The 20,651-nt window shown below is 36.5% G+C and overlaps 1 protein-coding gene and 1 pseudogene across 3 annotated transcripts in view; one reads left to right on the forward strand and one right to left on the reverse strand.

Moving 5' to 3' along the window:
- The window catches only part of LOC139014267 (lysine--tRNA ligase pseudogene), a 44,177-nt pseudogene extending 40,694 nt beyond the window's left edge, over positions 1-3,483 (forward strand).
- Positions 1-20,651, reverse strand: part of MACROD2 (mono-ADP ribosylhydrolase 2) — a 1,930,060-nt gene that overhangs the window by 1,419,110 nt on the left and 490,299 nt on the right. The window lies entirely within an intron of this gene.

The following is a 20,651-nucleotide window of genomic DNA, read 5'->3' on the forward strand; positions in this document are numbered from 1 at the left end:
AACTGGCCTATATTTTAAAAACAGAAATAATATATAAGATAAATATACTTAGTTACCCCATTAGACTCTTTTATAAAGCACTTCCATGTACCAACAGGAACTACAGAATGTAAGAGGTAAAGAAATTTCAGAAAGTCTGGGTTCCCATACTATCTATGACAAACGTCTTAAGAAAATACTTCTTAACTGAATGTAACTAATCATTTAACTATAGGATAACAGTCTTTTTCTTCTTTTCCATTCCCTATACCTCTGCATTCCTGAAATAATAAAATAATATTCTTCTAGAATTAACAGCAACTGCTTAATGCATACGGACAAGGTGGTAGGCAAGCAAAGTTTCTAGAAACCTGAATAATTTGTTTTTTTCCTTAATTGGAGAAAGAACCATGATTACAATTTACAAGGACTGGATGAAACTGCATTACAATAAACTAAAACCATTTTTCTGCATCTTTATTTTATTTTTCTGCATTTTGATTTTAACAGAATGCTTATCAAAGAACTGTAAGCAGTCTAACACTTACCTATTTGCTAACTCTGATGAGTGAAACATCAGAATTCATGAGGCCCTGTGCCATTTGTAAAATGAATCTTTTTTGCTCCTAAGCCTCCAAGTAGAGCCCATGGAATGACAGGGACCAAATGGTATTTCAGAAACGAAGTACATAATAGGTACTCAATAAACCTAGAGATTGGCAAAATGATTACTGTTTTATTGAAGGTGATATAAATATAAAAGGAAACTCACTTTCTCCAGGTTATAATAAAATCATGCAAAAAATAACTTAAATCATCTGGACCTTATGACTCTCCTAATGCTCATTGGTTTAACAGTACATTTACAGATGCTGCGAAGCTACTGATAAGAAGGAAATGAGGCACACCTCCCATCTCCATGACCTTAGTATTTATTAGAGACTTGATAATAACCAATGCTAGATAACTAGCCTAGCCATGAAGTGGAAAAACTAAGCCACATATATCTGTTTAGCCAGTATATTCTTTTCCTCCAGGCCCTAGTTTTTCAATTTACACTGAAACCAGCTATTTCCTAATCTGAGCTGCTTCTAATGTGCTTATGAAAAATGTATATACCTCTCCTCAAACTTAACAATTCAAAATCCTCAGGGTCAGACAAAGAAATCTGCATTTTTAAATCCTCACCAAAGGATATGTTTTTATTGATTATTTTAGAGAGGGGGGGGGTGAGAAGGAGGGAGAGAGAGTAAAAAAACATCAATGTCAGAGTGAAACATGGATCAGTTGCCTCCTGCATGCGCCCCAACAGGGGATCAAATCAAAACCTAGGTATGTACCCTGCAACTGAATCACCCAGCCAGGGCAAGAAATTTGCATTTTTAACAGGTACATAAAGCAAAGTTTGAGAATCACTGCTCAGAATGGAATTGGAGATAAGTGGGAGGACAGAGGAGAAACAGAAATAATTTGAGCTATGTCATTTTTTGCTGTAATTAAAAAAAAATCACATAATTCTGTTTCTCACTTTTTGACTAATCATTAGATTAATCAAGTTGTGACTTAAAAATAAAGATACCACCTTTAAGGTTGGATCCTCTAGAGAAATGCCTGAGGCCTGAGGTGCATGTGGATGGAGGTGAGCTGAAGCTAAGCAAAAATGAGCTAAAGGCAGCTGAAAGCTGAGAAGAAAGTAGCGGAGAAGGAGGTCCAACAGTCAAGCTCAATGAGAAACAAGCCAATGCTGCTGCCACCAACCACATCACTGACAATGATGTGGCTGCCAGTGAGGAAAACCTGGACCCAAACCAATACTGCAAGATCTACAGACAAGCATTCTATCAACTAAAGTCCAATGGGGAGGACCTGTAACCACACAAGTTCCATATAGATGTTTCCCTCCCTCACTTCTTCAAAGAATATAGTCACCTGCAGCCTGGGGACCATCTGTGTGACGTCACCTTAAAGGTGGCAGTTTGAATCCAATCCAAAAGAACTTCTTGGGGAAAACTCAACTTCTATGACCTCAGAGGAGATGGGGTCAAGTTTCAAGTCATGGCCAATTACAGGAATCATAAATCAGAAGAACAATTTATTCATATCAATAACAAACTGTGTCAGGGAGGCATAATTGGAGTTCAGGGAAATCCTGGGAAAATCAAGAAGGGTGAGCTGAGCATCATTCCCTATGAGATCACACTGCTATCTCCTTGCTTTCATATGTTACCTCATCTCCACTTTGGCCTCAAAGACAAAGAAACACCATATATCAGTCAGGGATACTTGAACTTGATCCTGAATGACTTTGTGAGGCAAAATTTATCCTATGCTCCAAGATCATCATATATATATGAAGTGTCTTGGCCCTCACTGGCTAGCTCAGTTAGTTAGAGGATCCTCCCCACACACAAAGGTTGTAGGTTCTAACCCTATTTCAGGCACATATAAGAATCAACCAATGAATGCAGAAATAAGATGAACAACAAATCAATATTTCTCTCTCTCTCTCTCTCATTTCCTTGCTCTCTATAATCAATCAATTTTTTAAAAAATGTAAATTTTTTGGATGAGTTGGAATTCCTAGAGATTGAAGCTCTCATGATGAACATCATCCCAGAGGGTGCTGTGCCCAAGCCTTTCATCACCTACCATAATGAGCTGGACCTGAATGTATATATGAGAATTGCTCCAGAACTCTACCATAAGATGCTGGTGGTTGATGACATTGACCAGGTTTATGAAATTGGATGCCAGTTCTGGAATGATGGACTTAATATGACTCCCAATCCTGAGTTCAGCACCTGTGATCTCTACTTGGCCTATGAGAGTATCACAATCTTGTTGAAATAATTGAGAAGATGATTTCCAGGATGGTGAAGCACATTACAGGGGGTTACAGGTGATCTACCATTCAGATGGCCCAGAGGGCCAAGCTTACAAGATTGAACTTGCCCCACCCTTCTGAAGAATCAGCATGTAGAAGAGCTTGAGAAAGCCCTAGGAGTGAAGCTGCCAGAAACTAACCTCTCTAAAACTAAAGAAACACAAAATGCTTGATATCCATGTGACAAAAGCTGTTGAATGCCCTCTACCTTGGACCACAGCCAGGCTCTTTGATAAGCTTGTGGGGAGTTCCTGGAAGTGTCATGCACCAATCCTGCATTCATCTGTGCTCACCCACAGATAATGAGCCCTTTGTCAAAATGGCACCGCTCTAAATACAGTCTGACTGAGCATTTTAGCTTTTTGTCATGAAGAAGGAAATAAGCAATGACCCCATGAGGCAGTGGCAGCTTTTTGAAGAACATGTTTATAGATGAAAACTTCTGCACTTCCCTGGAATATGGGCTGCCCCCCACAGATGGCTGGGGCATGGACATCGACCAAATCACTGTGGTTCTTAAAGACTCCAATAATGTCAAGGAAGTACTTCTGTTTCCTGTCATGAAATTTGAAGACAGGAAGGAAAATGTAGGAATTGCTGATATATTGTCTAGAAAATAAAAATTGCAAGTCACTTAACTCAAGCATCTTTGCACTTTTGCAAAAGATCAAGGACTCCTCGGGAATTCTTGTACATTGATATCTATTTGACTAACGCAGTTCAGTTAGCAGAAGAGAAAATGAATTAAGAATTCATTTTATAGGCCTTGTTACCAAATAAAACATTTGTCCTTAAAAAAAAAAAGCTAAAAAACAAGATACCTGGCCCCATCTTAAGCACACTAAATTAGAATCTCCTAAAAAAGGACCTAGAGCCCTGGCCAGGTAGTTCAGATGGTTAGCATAACACATCTTCCTGATTCACCAAGGTTGCTGGTTCGATCCCCAGGGCACATATAAGAACCAACCAGTGGCCCTAGCTGGTTTGGCTCACTGGATAGAGCATCAACCTGTGGACTGAAGAGTCCCAGGTTCGATTCCAGTCAAGGGCACATCCCTGGGTTGTGGGCTCAATCTCCAGTGGGGGGTGTGCAGGAGGCAGCCGATCAATGATTCTCTCTCATCATTGATGTTTCTTATCTCTCTCTCCCTCTCCCTTCCTCTCTGAAATCAATATATATATATTGATTAAAAAAACAGAACCAACCAGTGAATGCATAAATAAATGGAACAACAAAGCCATAGTTTTCTCTCTCTCTCTCTCTCTCTCTCTCTTCTTTCCTCTCTCTAAAAATCAATTTTAAAAAAAGAACTTAGAGTCCATATAGTTGACAAACTTCCACAATTCTAAAGATCAGGAAAGTTTGGAACAATGTGGGAACTGCCGTACATTCTGTTCAAACAATTAGCCTTGGCCACTTGGAGAGTATAAACTTTGACTCTCAAATTTTCATAGAGTTTAATCATATATTTCTTTCTTAAATTCTTTTTATGATTGAAATAAACAAAACACAAACATTTTTAGGCTGCCAATATTCTTCATTTCTATAGCTGGCTTTTTTTCTTCATTATTTCTTTTTAATCTTTCTTACTGGAGTAAATATATAAGTAAAAATCACACAGTGAACATGCTAAGGTAACCAGCATACAGATCAAGAAACTGAATAGCACCAGGACTCCAGAAGTGCACCCTTCTTGTCACTACCCTGTAATTCTAACCACCACCCTAACTTGTAATACCATAGATTATTTTTACTTGTTTTTGAAGTTTATTGAATAATAGGATTTGAAGAAAATTGAATAATAGTAAATATACTCATTGATGTCCAGTTTTTTTAATTCAATACTGACCTCATGAAATTCATCCATGTCATTGTATGTACTTATGGTTGACTCACCTTTTTTTGCTATATTATTCTTTTGTAACAATGTGCCACAATTAATTCATCCATACTCCTATAGATTATTTCCACTTTGGGATTAGTAACAATAGTGCTCTTATAAACATTCTTGTGCATGTCCTTGAAGAACATGTAGATTCATTTCTCTTAGGTGTGCACTTAGGCATGAAATTGCTGAATCAGAAGGTAAGTGCCTATTTAGCTGTTGTTTTGCTGCCAATTTTCCAAAATGGTGGCACTTCCCCTAGAAGAAAAGAACCTCAGTAGCACCAATGGTTGGTGTTGCCTGCCTTTTTCATTGTAATCATTTTCTATGGGCTGATTTCAGAACTCTTTCCCTTAATGGCATGCATGGTCTCAATTTCTTTGTAGCTTTTACCCTTCACAGTTTATAACATTCACAGTCTATAATATTTGACTTAGCATCTATCTAACGTTTAAGGTACTGAATAGATCTAGCCATATAAAAGAGAGTCAGCTCACCCTAAAATAAATTTACCTAACTCCATTTTATTTTTATTTTATAAGCAGAGGCAGACACAATCATTTTCAGTTAATTTCAGACTCCCTAAATATTGGAAGAAAAAAATATGGAGGACCTAAATTTTGGTAGATTGCTAAACCAAGTCTAGTAGATAAGTTCTTTTAAAAAGTGAGCAGTTTCACTAAACTGGGCTGGGGACAAGATTGTGTAGACATGGAAAGATATAAATTCTCCCCCCCCACACACTTTTTTTTCCCCCACGTTGTTCTTCCTGGTAGTAGTATCCAGCCAACAAAAATTCATTTTCAGTAATGGCTCAATATCTATACTACTAACCAATGTATTTGTGAAAGCAACATAATGTGAAATTGAAGTTTTCTTTTTTTAAGAGAAGAAATGTAATTAACTCATGGAAAATGAGCTAACAACATTATTCAAGACTCTGGTATTATTTTTCATTTTCCCTGTATGCTATCTTGTCACTGAAAATGTGGCATAGATTTAGCCAGAAATCTAACTCCTAAAAAATATTGTGTCAGGAATACCAGTCCATTAACGAGACACCTCACAGATACTGAGATAGAAAAAGGATAGGAGAAAAAGATGGCCAGTTTGAAGGAAACCACGCCTGAGTGAGAATTTTTTTATTTCATTTTTCTTTCTTTCCTTTTTTTTTCTTTTTCGTGTTGTTGAAACAAAACAGAATTTCAGATTTACATGCTGTCAGAGTATCACTTCTTGGCACTTCAAAGGTAAATTGGGCTGGAAAGAGACAGAACGTTTTGTGTACTCCCCTGCAGTGTAGTAACCCGAAAGCAGAGAGTTGTAGCAATTTGCAGGGAGGGGGTTAATTTCAGACTGAAGAAAGATACAGCTAATCCACTCCCTCAGGCAGGGGACTTAGGAGGAGATTTAAGGGGGAAAAGTACTTCACAGAGAAAAATGTATGTTACTTCTCTATAAAGCCTATATTTTCCATACATAATCTTTCCTCTCCTGCTTCCCCCCACCAAGAACTAAACCAAGGTTATTATTTAAACATTAATTAAATTAGGCAGGGAGAAAGTTTGCTATCGTTTATATAACACAAACCCATATAACTTTTTTCTAATTATAAGGATTTCATGTTTGAACACACACTTCTCTTCTAAGCTGCTGAACATATTCGGAGGTAAATTAAACTATTTGAGTGAGTTAAGCAATTACAACAAATTAGACAACAGCCTCACTTGCTCCCTAAACCACAAAGTCTTCATGAATGCTTTGCAGTGACCCACAAATGGAACAATAAGAAAGATGTTAAAAGGTACTGTCACAGGAACTGAACGCTAAATGATGCGAGCTTTTGTCTAAATTCATCCAAATATAGGCGACAAATTGCCACGTAATGCACTGGGGAACCTTTCTTGTAAAGACCTGGGTGATAATGAGATCCTTTGCCCTTCTGCAGTGTCAGGTCATATCAAACACAAATGAGCAAACTCTAGCCTACAAATGCAGGGTGGGGCAAGCGTAGGCTTACAGTTGTTTGTACGGAAAATAATACAATAATTAATAGATATTAATACAAGGGTGAACTGTGCTTTTGCATACTCACAACTGTAAACCTACTTTTGCCTCACCCTGTATTTATTTAAATAATCATCTATTTATTTATAAAATGAATCAAAATACTCTCTCATTCTACTATTGTATTGTATCCAGTAGAAAGGTAATATAAATCATACAAAACTAACTCAAAATAAGCTTACTACTCCACCAACTAACTCAAAGTCCTTAATAAAATGTCACCTCTCTCTCTTCCCAATGCATCTCTACTGTATGTTATGCTTTACAACAGTATCTCCTAAACTTCAGAATTTGGCACTGCTAAATATACACTCCAATACTCCAGAAGCCCAAGGTGGGAGTAATAAGAAATAATGCTCTGTCGCTATTCAATTATAAAATGTATAATCTTTCTCTCCTTCTGTATGCAATTTATAATGCAAAAGGAGTGTCTATTATAGGGAGCTTACCAGATAGAATTAGGAGTTTTAATTATAATTCCTTATCTTTGTAATATAATATAATATCTCAGTTTAATTATTTCCTTTTCTATCCAAATGCCATGCACAATCTGAATGCAAATGTGACTTACTGAATCTTTACATTGTTGTTTCTGTTGCCAACTCTCTATATAAGCAGGCTTTCAAACATTGTCAGCTGACAATACACTTTATAGGCAGAGATAAAATCAAAATAATTAACCAGAATAGCACAGGCAGTGACTAATCAGGATACACACCCAGCCAATCAGAGTGGTCATCACCATCAATAACAAGCATGGCCAGGCAAGCACGTTTTGGCTGAAGAGCAGCCCCAATAAAACATGTTCTTCGAACAGCCACTGATATTTGTTGATCTTCCATGAGCTATAGAGGGCCCATGTACATATGCACTCCCACACCCAACTGTAACTTGCTTTTCTTCTTTTATTATTATTCTACATTATATCATTGATATTTAGGTATCCTCAGCATGCCATCAGATACACATCTAGTTCATTCTTCTTAGTAATAATAATCTCAAATCATAGACATATCTTTCCTCTATTGGTAGACCATTTCTCTATTGACACATATTTAGGCTAACTTTTACTTAATCTAGTAAATATAATTGCAGTATACACATATATCGTTGTGTACTGTTTTCTTGTTTTTAACTCTGAAAATTAAGATTGTAAGTCAGAAGATATATGTTTATCTTTTTAACTGATTATGTGAGATTGTTTTCCAAAAGAGATTGCAACAATTCACACTATGAGTTCCTATGCCCTTACAGGCTCACACATGCTGTGCTGTGGGTTGGGTTCCCTGGAAAATAGCCCTTTAGAGTTGTTGAGCCTGGAGGCAGAGTTGGACTTCTGTATCTCACATCATGAATCCAACTCAGGGAGAGGGCATAATCTTGGTCAAGACCTCTCTCTCTGACTGAGAAACATTCTTGGAGAAGGAATCAATTAAGAGTTGTCAGCCACCCACACTCTAAGTAGCAAGAATAATTCTTCAGTCCTAAAGGGGAATCTGACCCCATCATATAAGTAAAAAATTTATTTCATTGTTGTTTTAATTTGTATTTCTCTAAATACTAATGCGGGCACATTTTTTACATGTTTTTGGCCATCTGGAATTTCTCTTCTGCTTGTTCATACCTTTTGCCCATTTTTCTTTTGGCTGTTAGCTTTCTTACTATCCTTTTGTATAAACTCTCTGTATATTAGGGAGAGTAAATCTTTGTTATCATATGAGTTATAAATCATATGTAATTCCATTTAATTTATCTCTCTTTTGCCAAATATATCAGGGGACTGACAGGAACAGGTAGCACACTCAAAGGTTTTAACTGAAAAAGCATTTAATGAAAGGGCTATGCCCATAGATGCAGGCAGGGTTACAGAAACCAACAAAGATACTAACAATAAGAAAGAGCTGCCTCTACTGCTAGGTCTTAGGAATAAGAAGAGAGAAAGTAACTAGCAGAGTCTGATAAAAGCTGGACATGTGGAAGAAGAGGTGGCTAGGTGATACAGTAAATAAAAGTTAGTCTCTTGAGGCATGGGGTTAGCCAGAGAAGAACGTAGAGAATAATGAGTGGGAGGAGGAAAAATACAGAACAATCAATACGCCATATAAAACATTTTAACTTTCTGTGTAGCCAACATTTCAATTTTTTAAAATCTTTTAAAACATTGTTATAAGCTATTATTTTTTATAACTTTTGATTTTGAAATACTAGTAGTTTAAGACTCACAAGAAGTTGCAAAAATACATAGAGTTCCTGTTTACCTTTCCCCAATGAACATAACCATAATAAATATAATCATAGCACATTGTCAAAACCAGGAAATTTACATGGGTACAATGTAATTCACTTGGATGCAGATCTTACATAGATTTTTACCAGTTTTTACATGCACTCATTTGTGTTGTGTGTGTTTTTTGAAGTTCCATGAAATTAATCATAAGTATAAATGTGAGTACACATCACCACAGTCAAATACAGAATTGTTCCATCACCACAGAGAAACTGTATTGTATTAACCCTTAATAGTAATATCCTTCGCCTTACCCAAACCCCTGGCAACTAGTGAAACCTCATTCGCTATAATTTTGTAACTTTTAGAATGTTATATAAATAGAATTATACAATATGTAACTATTAGAAATTGGCTTTTTTCCCCTGTCTACTATAATGCTATTGAGATTCATCCAAGTAGATGCATACATCAAGAGTTTGTTCCTTTTCATTACTGAGTAGCATTCCATGTATGGACATACCACAGTTTGTTTACCCATTTGTCCAATGAAGGACAGTGGCTTGTATTCAATCGTTGGCCATTACAAATAAAGCTGTTGAAACTTCCATGCCATATTTTTTGTGTGAATATAAGTCTTCATTTATCTGAGTCAAGTGTTCAAAAGGGCAATTGCTGGATTACATGAAGATTTATGTTTAACTTTATAATAAGCTGCTGTTTCCATTTCTGGGAAGATAGAGTAGATGCAATTTTCTCTATTCCCCATGCTATAAACAACTAGAAACTCTGAACATTATGAATAATCAAAAAATGCAAGCAAGCAAACAAACAAATAACAAAAATCCCACAAGACCACTCTGAAAAATGAAATAAAAGACAGACAAGACCAAAAGAATGACAGAGTGCTGAGTTCTCTCCTTGCCCCATATATTCCAAACTTAGAGCCAAAGATATTGGTAACCCAGAAATGCCCATAGATGCAGACATAAAAGAAAAAGTCCAACAAAAGCCTACTGCCAGACCAGACAAAATTTTACATAACCAGTATATTCCAGCTTAACAGGAACACACACACACACACACACACACACACACACACACTTTGCCTCACTCCACCAGCAAGGCAAAGTAAGGAGCAGAGAACTCTACCTTTGTGAGGCTGCAATGAGGCAATCCCCACCCCACCCCACCCCACCCCACCCCACCCCACCCCACCCCCATTACAGAAGAGATCAGAGTACGTCAATCAGGAAGCTAGACTTTCATCCTCATCAGATGATAAAGAGGCTTACACAGTATCACGGTGTTATCAATGGAAGTGAAACGCTTAGGGTGAGGGGAAAAGAATTTACTGAGGGGTTTTTGTGGAAAGCTTTATTAATGATGTAAACTTAAGGGAGTTTTCCTCCAAAGTCCCATGTTCATCCTTTTGTCACATCCTTCCAGCTGTGTCTCAGCAGAGCTAGAATTAAGGCCACTGCCCAGAATTCCTGCTCCACATTAAAGTGCAGTCCAACCCAACATTTGGCTAGTTTAGCTTGTGTTCCCAGATGCAGTCATTGTGTGGGGGGGTCTGCCTGGCCATGGAGCATGCAGCTGCTAAGGCCACATGGCAGGCTAGCAAAGGGGCGAGTGTGGGTCATGGAGCAAGAGAGTGAGAGGGAACTACAAGGCAAGTAGGAAAAAGGAACTCTTTGGGGATTTTAACCTTCCAAGATTTCACAGGCCTGCATTGGGGTCCACCTTTCTAGCCAATGGTCTTTTTCCAGGCTAGATTAACAGGCAAGCACCTCCCCTATTCCACTCCAAATTCATTGACTCTCCTTTTGTTCAAACCCTTTCCCCAGGGATCTGCAGGGAATGCACAAGTGGTTCCCTGGGGAGCCTGAAGCTGTAGATTCCTGAAGCTGCTTAGTTGACCACACTTAAAATGTTGGGCCTCCATTTTGCTCTTTTCCTACTATTAACTACATAGTTAGGATGATAAATGGAGACCACCACAGGAGCCAACCCATCCACTCCCACCCAGAAGTAATGAGAAGGCCCACCCTTGGGTGTGAACAAAGACACGGTAGGATACCTGAATTGTATTTTTCCCTGGCAGTATTTAGTCAGTGTCCCCACTTCCCCTGCCAGAGAAGTGTCAGAGGAATTTAATTAAAACAGAAGGTTTAAATAGGATCCAGAGTTGGATAACATAATACAAAAATACTCAGGTGTCAATTAAAAAAAATCACTCATCACAGCAAGAACCAGCAAGATATCAAACTGCTTGAAAAATAATGATCAATAAATGCCAACACCAAGATGGCACAGATGTTATCATTATCTGACACAGACTTAATGCACCCATGATAAAAATGCTTCAGTGAGCAATTATACTAGTACACTTCAAACAAGAAAATAGAAAGTCTCAGCAAAGTAGAAGATCTAAAATGAATCAAATAGAAATTTTTGAACTGAAATACAGAATAGCCAAAATAAAAGCCCAGGGAGTGAGCTAAACAATGAAGGGGACAGAAGAAAGAATCAGTAAACTGGAAAATAAAACAATGGAATGATCGGATCTGAATAACAGAGAGAAAATAAACTGGGAAAACAAAAGCACAAAGCCACAGGGACCTAGCATTTGCATAATGTGAGTCCTTCAGGGAGAGGAGAAAGAGGGCAGAGCTAAAAGAGTGCTGGAAGAAATAAAGGTTGAGAACTTCTCAAATTTAGCACAAGACGTAAACCTACAGATTCAAGAAGCTGAAAAAAAACCTTAATTGGGATAATCCCAAAAAGATCCATGCCACCACACATTATAATTAGACTCCGAAAAACTAAAGACAAAGAAAACAATCTTGAAAGCAGCACAGAAAAACAATTATCTTACTTATAAGGGGAAAATAATTCAAATGACAGAGTATTTCTCATTTAAACGAAGATTATAAGAAAGTGGCACAAATTTATCTTAAGAGTTGAAAGACCCCAAATTTTATATCTAGTAGAAATATTCTTCAGGAATAAAGGGAAAATCAGCACATTCTCAGATGAAAGAAAACTAACAGAATTTGTAGCCAGCAGATCTGCCCTACAAAATTGGCTAAAATAAGCAGGAAGTAAAAGATGAAAATAGGACCATGGGGCCATCAGGTAGAAGAAAAGACGAGTCAAGAAAAAGTATGGGTAAACACAACAGGTTTTCCTTCTCCTCATGAGTTTTCTAAATTCTGTATTATGGTTGAAGCAAAAATGATAACGCTATCTACTATGGTTTTAAATGTACATAGAGGAAATAGTTAAGATATTTATATTATAAATAGGGGAGGGCAAAGGGATGTAAAAGGAAGGAAGATTTCTATACTTACTTGAACTGATAAAAATGATAATACCAGTACTGTGATAAGTTACAATAATCAAGATTGAGGGTATTGGTGGAGGGATAGAGACATAGATAACAATGGGACAGAAAGAATAGAGAACTCAGACAAAAACCCACATGAATATGCCAAAGGATTCTTGACAGAGGAACAAAAACATGTTACCTTAAGGAAGAATAGCCTTTTCAAGAAATAGTGCTAGAGCAACTAGACATTCATTGATATAAAAATGAATCATGGCCCATGTGTCACACCTTATATAAAATTTAGCTTGAAGTAAATCATGGACTTAAAGGTAAAACTTTCAGAAAAAAATAGGAGAAAATTGTTGGAATTGAGGGATAAGCAGAGTTCTTACGCTTTATACTAAAATCATAATCCATAAAATGAAATTTGGATTTCATCAAAATTTAAAGCTTTTGCTCTATGAAAGACCCTTTTAAGAGAAAATATTTGCAAACTTCATATCCAACAAAGCACTAATAGCTAGAATATATAAAGAACTCTCAAAACTGCAGCAGTAAAAACGAAGAATCTCTTACCCATTGAGACAGCATGGAGGCACCTGGAGAGTATCATGCTAAGTGAAATAAGTCAGTCAGAGAAAGACAAGTACCACATGAGCTCACTCATATATGGAATCCAAGTAACAAAATAAACTGATGAACGGAGTGGATCCAGAGACATGGAAGCATGGAACAGAGTGCGGAATCTCAGAGGGAAGGGAGGGGAGGGTGGGTGGGAGGTAATCAACCAAAGGCCTTGTATGCATATATGGACACAGACAATAAAGTGGTGAAGGCCTGGGGCAGGGGGTGGGGTGAGCTGGAGGGGGTTAATGTGGGAAAAAAGGGAGGCATATATAATACTTTCAACAATAAAGATTTATAAAAAAATTACAGGTGACAAAAAAAACTAAACAACAAAAATCAATTCAATTAGAAAATGAGCGAAAGATATGAAGAGACATTTCACTGGAGAAGATAGACTAAAGGCAAGTAAGCAAATGAAAAGGTTACTCATTAGGCAAATGCAAATTAAAGCTACAGCAAGATATCATTATACACCTACCAGAAAGGCATAAATAAAAAATAGTTGCAAATTGCCGAAACCGTTTTGGCTCAGTGGATAGAGCCTCGGCCTGCAGACTGAAGGGTCCCAGGTTCGATTCCGGTCAAGGGCATGTACCTGGGTTGCGGGCACATCCCCAGTAGGAGGTGTGCAGGAGGCAGCTGATCGATGTTTCTCTCTCATTAATGTTTCTAACTCTCTATCTCTCTCCCTTCCTCTCTACAAAAAATCAATAAAATATATTTAAAAAAAAATAGTTGCAATACAAAATGCTGGTTAGGAAGCAAAGAAATTGGATCGCTCATACATTACTGGTGGGAATGTAAAATGCTACAGAATCAATGAAAAATATTCTTGCAGTTTCTGTAAAAAATAAATATGCAACAACCATACAATATAACAATTGCACTTTTGGGCATTTAACCCAGAGAAATGAAAACTTTTTTGACACAAAAACCTGAACATGAATCTTTATATTCAAAATAACCCAAAACTAGAAACAACACAGATGCCCTTCAATGGGTGAATGGTGAAATGAATTTGGCACATCTATACCATAGAATACAACACAGCAACATAAAGATAGCAACTATTGATACATGCAGCCACCTAAATTAACCTCTAGAGAAATATGCTGGTAGAAATAAAGCCAATACTAAAGTTACCTACTATAGTACTCCACTTATTTAACATTCTTGGAATGGCAGAGGGTTAAGGAGGGGATGGAGTGGAAGGGATACGAGTGTGGCCATAAAAAACATGAGGGATCCTTGAGGTGACAGAAGTGTTCTGTATGTTGACTGTCAATGTCAATAGCCTGTCAATGATATTGTGTTATAGTTTTAAATGAAAAATTAGAACCTCTCTGCAAAGAAATAGAATGCAAAAACAGAGAAAAAACTTATAGAGAACTGATATTGTACTACAGTTCTGCCAAGTGTTACCAATGAAGGAAACTGGGTAAGGCATATGTGAGGATCTCTGTATTATTCTTTACAACTGCATGCAAAACCACAAATATCACAATATAACAATTTTAATTAATAAAAAATAAACTGCCAAATTCTTTTACAGAATGGTTTTACTGTCTTATTTTCATACAAATGATGAAAGATCCAGTTTCTCTACATTCTCACCAGCATTTGTTATATTCAACATCTAAAAAATTTAGTTATTCTAATAGATGTGCTGTGGTGTCTATAATTTTTAACCTTTAAATATATGATGTATCAAAATAAAGAAGAGTTTTTCCTAAATATAAAGAAAGATCTCAGTTCCCTTTAGGAGGAGTTGCTGTCTCCCCTGCCAACTGCTGTATTTGCTTTCTTTATACTCTGAATGCTTTGTAACTCATCATGTTTTCCCTTCTGAACTTGGCTTCCTGGAAGCTTATGCAGAGATTTTTCCACCTGCAAGGGACTAACATACCCTCACTTATGCCACCACTCAGGCAGGCAGAGGAGGAGAGAATGACCCTAGTAGTGATGCTTATAGAAATTGGATTAGGAGCACTGGAAAGTAGAGACAGAATTAAACTCAATTCCAACCCAGTCCGCCAAGGAGAAGGACCATAATCCAGTCTAGGCTGAGGAAGGTTGTGATTGCAGGTCCTGCTCATTCTAGGCCAAGGATGACAACTGAGGGAAATCAGGTCCAGGAGGAACAGGGCAGACACACTGCTCACAAATCATAGAACAGAGATGGTCAGAATGGTGCAGTGGGCACCAACTTTCCCCAAGAGTTTCAAAGCAAGACAGCAGAGCACCAGAGAAGAAGATAGCCTAGTCCCCTGGGAGAGAGCTGGCAGCAATCACAGGCAACAAATAGCAGAGAGAGGCTTTCCTGCAGAATCCCCTCCCTGAGCAGGGAAGAGCCAGAGAGGACAGAAACAACCAGGAAGCCAAGAGACCTAGACAGAAGGGGAGAGAAGACCCATTCAGTTTAAATTCACACAATCCGGAGGTCTAGGGAGTTAGATTCATTAACATTCTCACGTCTCTTTATTTCCAGAAGTGGGACATGCATTCAAAAGATAGTTGAATACCAATTTTAAACACCAAGAATATAACCCAAGGTCAGAGTGTATAGGCCCAATTTTTACACTCAACTACTATTGCTACCCCTGACAAATGAGTTTTGGTGTAATCATCCTTTTGCTATCATGATTAGTTAGAGAATGTTCGTATTTTTATTATATCTATACCATTTTTAGTGTAAAATCCCTTACCTCCCTGTTGGAAGTTAGTATTTGTATAAATAATAACTAAACCATATTAAGCAAGAGAATGTTGAAGTAAAAAAAAAAGCAAGTTACTTGTTTGGTGTAATAGGTTTTTTACTAAGAAGTGAATTTGACTCCATTTACATATTTGGACAAAATGAACATTTTTTTTTTTATCACTGCAACAAAGTGATGCTTGAGGACACTCCATTTCCTAATCTATTTTCATGTGGAGGATCATGAAAAGCACAGATGTTTCAAAATTATGCCCATTGGTTTTTATATCCCAAATCCCAAGACATTAAAAAAGGGAGTTATCTGCCAACACATCTATCTAATAATCTTGCCTTTACCTCATCCAGAGCCAAAGGTTCTACCCTTGATATCCAGATGGCAGTAGTGTGTCTTGTTAAAATCAGTATATTGCAGATTATTGCTAAGGACTGTTAAAGTTCAAAAAGTGTAAAAGATCATGCCTCACATACATTTGATTGACTTCCTTGACCTAGCCTTATAATTCTTACCAGAATAATTTCTTGGGCATTTTATGTTTCTCATCCCAATTATTTTAAATCTGACTCCAAAGTTCACTCTTTATGCAGGACCTGAGTGTGATTTAAATTGTAGTAGAGACCATTGGCAGCAAAATCTCAGACATCTCTTGTAGCAATATTGTTTACGAATACATCTCCTAGGACAATGGGAACTAAAGAGAAAATAAATAAATGGGACTGCATCAAAATTAAAACCTTCTGCACAACAAAATAAAGCATCAACAAAGTAACAAGAGAGCTCACTGCATTGGAAAAGATATTTGCCAATGTTATATCCTATAAGGGGTTAATTTCCCAAATTAACAGGGAACTCATACAACTTAACAAAAGGAAGATAAATAATCCAATTAAAAAATGGACAAAGGACCTAAATAGACAGTTCTCCAAAGTGGATATACAGAAGGACAAAAGGCATATGAAAAAAGGCTCAAAGTCACTAATCATCTGAGAGATGCAAATCAAAAAAAAAAAACACAATTGGGTACCACCTCTCACCTGTCAGAATGGCTATCATCAACAAATCAACAAACAAGTGTTGGTGAGGATGTGGAGAAAAAGGAACCCTTATGCACTGCTTGTGGGAATGCAGACTGGTGCAACCACTGTGGAAAACAGTTTGGAGTTTCCTCAAAAAATTAATAATGAAACTACTATTTGACCCAGTGATCCCACTTCTGTGAATATAATCTAAGAAACCCAAAACACTAATTAGAAAGAATATATTCACCCCTATGTTCATATAGAAGAGCAATTTACAATAGCTAAGATTTAGAAGCAGTCTAAGTGCCCATTAGTAGATGAGTGATTAAAAAACTGTAATACATCTATACCATGGAATACTATGCAGCTGTAAAAAAGAAGGAATTCTTACAATTTGCAACAGCATGGATGGACCTAGAGAGCATTATGCTTAGAAAAATAAGCCAGTCAGAGAAAGATAAGTATCACATGATCTCACTGTTATGTGGAATTTAATGAACAACATAAACTGATGAACAAAAATAGACCAGAGACATAGAAACATCAAACAGACTGTCAAACCACAGAGGGAAGGCACGGGGGTGGGGAGGGGTGGAAGGGATCAACCAATGAACTCATATGCTTATATGCACAACCTATAGACACAGACAATAGGGTGGTGAGGGCCTGGGGTTACAGGAGCAGGATGGGAGAGGTCAATGGGGGAAAAAGGGGATATATGAAATACTTTCAACAATAAAGAATTTTTAAAATTGTAGTAGAGGGGATACAATACTAGAGATTACACTTCAAAGTATATTTTTTCTATTACATGACAGTTTTTGATTTGTCATTTTCAAGTAATCCACCTGGAGTGTTTTATGTGTTCAAAATGGTGTTCCTTCCTGATCGTTACAATATTTTCAGGTGGAACCTATACAAACAGAGTTATCCAAAGTAAACAACAAAAATCCCTGGAGAAATCCTATTCAGTATTGAAAATAAAAATATGAACTTTCCAAAATCGCACATAGGATTCAAAGTCACTGTTAAAATTTAAAAAGTCCATGAAAATTACTTCAAAATATTTGCCCATGTTTCTGGTCCATAATCATAAGGCAACTTAAAACTGAACTAAAATATCACAAAATACATTTAGAAAAAAACAATTTGAAAGTGACAGGTTTTTAATCAGGTTACAAATATTAAAATAAATATAATAAAATGCATTTAACCAGTATCATCTATAATAATAAAAGTATAATATGCTAATTATACTGGACTTCTTCCCAGACGACCTTCTAGATAAAGCCAGGGCTGCGAGGGAAGCCCAGGTCACAGGTGCCAGAGGGAAGCTGGTGCCGGCAGCTGGGAGAAGGAAGGCCTACTCTTACCTGAATTTCATGCATCAGGCCTCTAGTTATCTTAGGATGTGCATAATTCCTCATATATAATTTATATGCAAATTAAATCAATAGACAGAAATGTCCATTGGCCTATATGCAGTATTACAAATTCACCATATACCTCTGTTTAGATGCCACTCTGTAAGACTTCCAGGTGCAGGTCAGTGATGGCGAACCTATGACACGTGTGTCAGAGGTGACACGTGAACTCACTTTTTTGGTTGATTTTTCTTTGTTAAATGGCATTTAAATATATAAAATAAATGTCAAAAATATAAATCTTTGTTTTACTATGGTTGAAAATATCAAAAAATTTCTATATGTGACACGGCACCAGAGTTAAGTTAGGGTTTTTCAAAATGCTGACACGCCGAGCTCAAATGATTTGCCATCACTAGTGTAGGTGTTAATCTATCTGGACAATATCTTAATTACTGCATATTATCATAAAACAATAAAACTTCATTTGAATCTGACAGTCCATCTGTTAAAGTCCCCAGTATTTCAAATAAAAATAAATCATCCTGTGTTCAATTAAAATACATATGTGAGGTTCCTTGTAGGGTAATAAGGTCAATTTCTAAAGTTTATTCATAGGAAGAGAGTAGATTAGAGGTTTAAAAAAAAGCAAATTAAAATTCAATATATTGTATTAGTTTGCTGTTGTATGAACATTGGAAGTATTACTGTGTAATTATTGCTAGAATAAGTGTTGGCATTCACCAGGAATCAATTAATAATGCCCCAAAGTGGTGGTGACAGACGAGACAAAATATGACCCACTGTGATGCACATAGATCTACTGGAAGATGAAAAAATAAACTGTATAACAGAATCTCAGGAAAATTACTTCAGAAAAAAAATGACATTCAAACTCTTTAAATAATAAAGCTGGGTAATGATCCTGGATAGAATGAGTTGTGATATTATAAAATTTCATATTGTTTCCTATTCTTATCCTTCTGAATTCCTGGACAGGCTGCACTCCCTCTCTTTGTCCCTAGATGACTTGGGAAGCAGCCACAGAGTCATGCCTGCATCTGAGTATTCTACAGGTCAGTTTTTAATCCCACGTCCAAATACTGTGTATTGATGTGTGTGTGTGTGTGTGTGTGTGTGTGTGTGTGTGTGTATGTATGTATACATTAAGTATAGCTATCTATTTCCAAGAAAAAAAATGTGGTAAGCAAACAATCTTTTCTGCCTAGTATCTCCACCAAACTCACCTTCTTTCAAAATACCAGAAGTTCTTTTAACATAATCCTAACAATCTTGCCTTTTAAAAGTCTCTATAGAAGGGTCTTTAAAACAGGTCCTCTCTTGCTCAAAAAATCTTTGTCCAGTCAAAATGCACAAGTAGAATATTAATGGTTAAGGACTAAGTAATAGAGCTTGAATACTTAAATATGTGAATACAATGTTATTAAAACACTTTCACATTCAGGAGGCCAAAACAAAGAGAAATAAAAATAAAGAAAAGAAAAAGCTCCAAATTGGAATGTTAGGTGAACACCTGAGCTCTGTTTGACACCAGAGTGGCAGGGAAGGGAAATGGCAACAACCATTACTGTCTTCATTTGATGACACAAGAAACATCTCTGAGAATTTTAGTATTTCCCAACGGGATCTACAAATTATTCATGATTCATATCTTTGAACATCACTCCAGTCAACTTACAAAATAGAGAATTCATTGTAAAAGGTTTGGAAGTCAGACCTAACACCATTTATAATATATAACTAAAAATGTGAGAATTATAGTTATAAGATATACTGATATTATAAACTTTGAAATTTTAGAAATAATAACATGAACAAAAAAACCAGAAAGCAGAGAGAGAAGAACAAGCAGAAAATTGTGTATGTGTTGATATTACACTTTTGCATACAGAGGATTAGACATAATGCTTGAAGCAGATAAATCAAGTATAGAGATTTGAGTATAGAGTCCAGATGTATAAGATTTCTGAACAAAGACCTTACTAACTAAGATTAGGTAACAAAATGAGGAGGGTGGAGGGTGATTTGAGCTAAATAGGTATAGTAGCTTCATCCTGTGCTATAGCTGACCACTTTTGAAGGTATTTATTCTAGAGCATAGGATTTAAATAAGATAATGTATTAAAATTATCAGATACTAGCTAGTATTCATTTATATAAAATACAATTATTTACTCGCTTAAATTAAATTTACATATTAAACTTACATATAAACACAAGCTGATAGAATATTTAATTTGTATCGCTTAAGAGTAAATTCTAAAAACACATTTATTATACTTATGAGGTTCAGTGAGATAACAGGCTATATTCCTAATGAGCAGTTTACTGTTCTCAAATATAAGTACTGAAATTTGCCTTTACTTCTAAAGTTCATACTCTCACTTTGGGTAGAGATCTTTCTCAGTCATATCAATTAGTTTTTTAAAAATGCCATTTTAGAATAGATACATGGCATCTGGACATATTGATGGAAAAATTGACTATCTGCTTTTGTGAATTTATGTGCCTCTGTGAGTGTCATAAAAT

Source organism: Myotis yumanensis, unplaced genomic scaffold (assembly GCF_028538775.1).
Source record: "Myotis yumanensis isolate MYYU_CA2020_CCGP unplaced genomic scaffold, mMyoYum1.0.hap1 SCAF_7, whole genome shotgun sequence".
Classification (NCBI taxonomy): domain Eukaryota; kingdom Metazoa; phylum Chordata; class Mammalia; order Chiroptera; family Vespertilionidae; genus Myotis; species Myotis yumanensis.